This window comes from Lactuca virosa, chromosome 8, assembly GCF_052849685.1.
Source record: "Lactuca virosa cultivar CGN04683 chromosome 8, Lactuca_virosa_CGN04683_v6, whole genome shotgun sequence".
In the NCBI taxonomy this organism is placed as follows: Eukaryota; Viridiplantae; Streptophyta; class Magnoliopsida; order Asterales; family Asteraceae; genus Lactuca; species Lactuca virosa.
Window position 1 is genome coordinate 54,027,975 of NC_136433.1, and position 2,255 is coordinate 54,030,229.

At 40.3% G+C, this 2,255-nt stretch overlaps 1 pseudogene; it reads right to left on the reverse strand.

Annotated features, from left to right (window-relative positions):
- Positions 1-714: 714 nt before the first annotated feature.
- On the reverse strand, positions 715-2,048 carry LOC145133463 (putative clathrin assembly protein At1g25240 pseudogene; annotated as a pseudogene).
- Positions 2,049-2,255: the final 207 nt, after the last annotated feature.

Below are 2,255 nucleotides of genomic sequence, written 5' to 3' on the forward strand. Positions count from 1 at the left end.
TTTTTATGGATGTTACAGTGTTCTGCTCGATATCTTTGAAAGCAGGCTTGGATTGAGGTGGAAAAAATGTTCCATACGAATTTCATGATTATAAGTTTTTTAAAGGTAAAAGTTATTACAAAAGGTAAAAACTAAAGTACAAAATCCAAAATAATAACCCTCACACAAAATTATGCATGTTCTAAGGATGGGCGACTGAGCTCCACCTCAACCATACGTTCTTCATCTTTGCCGAACGGCAAAAGCATGCCATGGAGAGACAAAAACTTGTAATTACGAAATAGGGACGGTGTTTGCCGAGAACACCTCACATCCTCTTTGCCGGCTCGTCGTTCTGACGTTCTTCCACTCCTCTCAGCATAAATAAGCTAATGTCTTTATTTTGGAAACTATTATTGAAAGTTAGTTAATTTGGATGGTTATTTTTGTGATATTGACAAACGATTGATTATCACCATATATATACTATAACAACAAATTAATCCAATATATTAATATAGTATAAGAACAACGTTCCATGTTGAGATCCATCAATCATTTCATATGCCAACATCGATCAAAGCATTTTAGTTCGCGTCTTAAGGGCTCATGTTTGGACTTGTCGTTTTAGACCATATGTCCATATGCATCGCTTGTCTTCATGAGCCAAGTAACTCCAATCTTACACCTACCATATTACGTCGTGTTTAAAGTTTATTTTAGCATGGTTAATGATTATTCGTATAATAGTTTCATTCATTTATTTTGCGTCAATCGATAAATTACACCCAGGACCAGAGGCTACATCGGATTCCATATTGTGTTCAGAAGCAAAAGAATCGATTCCTGCGTCAACAGGAGGTGAAACCGGACTGATAGCATCTGGATCCTAGTTCGTCTTCTCCTGTTCTTGGTCGAAATCCTCGGAATCATCGGTGATTGTGGTTTCCGAATCGCTTGTAGAATCGTTTTGCGCATCGTCTTCTTTATCCTCCTCGGACATCATAGATTTATCCTCTTCTTTTGGACTCGACTGTCCGGATCTCTGTTGGAATGCATCACTATTTATTACTTGCTCGAGTGCTCGAATATCTTCTGGGCGAATATTCACGATCTTGGGGCATTCCGATGCTTTGAGAACCCCGAAATCCTTGGAGAACTGTACATATCGAGACAATTCCTCACCTTGAACTGCTGCTTTTTGCAGAATGGATAACGCCCTTCCGGCTTCCGATGTCGCGGCGGAATATATCCTCACAAGAACCCCGGCAATTCCATTACAAATGCGAATGTAAATGTCGAAGATCTCGATCATAATGCAATCCATTACTTCAAGAACCAAAACATTCATCATCTTTTCTTTCTGCGGTTTGATCTTGAGCAATATATCGAGCAATTCTTGAAGATTTTCCAACCAAACAAGATCTTTCATCATGGAAGATTGTTTCGGCTTCTCTTTGGTTTCCTTTCCCCTTCTGGTCCTTCCTTGATCTTTCCGTTCCTGCGAATGGTTGAACAAGAACGATGATTTTTTATCGAGAAACTTATAATAAGCACGAATGAACTCTTCGTGATGAGAACAATTAGGGTTCCGATCTGTATAATTCGAGAGATTAAACGGTAACCGGCCGATCCTTTGAACGGCAGGGACTTTGCAACTGAAGACACCATGCAAAAGCATGAGCCCTTTCAAGGCCACCGTCCAGCTTCGGGTCTTTTCCATTCTGGTGGAAATCGCCGACATTACTGGCCGAGCGGAATGGCTGGAAACACGTATCCATGCAAATATGCGTTGTGCGCTGTGGTAATCAATGTGGGAGTCATTATGGCTGGTGGCTTTTATCACCGCAGCTTCAATGTCAGGATTCCGAAGCGATGATCGAGGAGCAAGATTCACTACGCATAGACTGCTAAAGTCTTTAAACGCTTCGGAAGCCTTCTTCCACATCTTTCTTACGTTTTCGTTTCGTTCTCGGCGCCCTTGTTGTCCCTGCCAACCACAACCGACCACCGATTACCGTTGCTGTTTCTTGAATTTTTTTTCTCTTTTTACATATTTCTTTCGTTTGTTTCTTTATATGTATATATTTAATGAATGTGCTTCCGAATTTTTCTGGGATTTTGGGGTCGACGGTATTTGCGTTTCTCTTGCTGTATTTAGCATGAACCAGTTGACTCGCTTTTACCATCTGTATTTCGTAATGTAAATATGCAATACCTAAAAGTAGGGCGCTTGTGGTTTCATTTTATGGGACAATATATAAAAGCACTAAAAT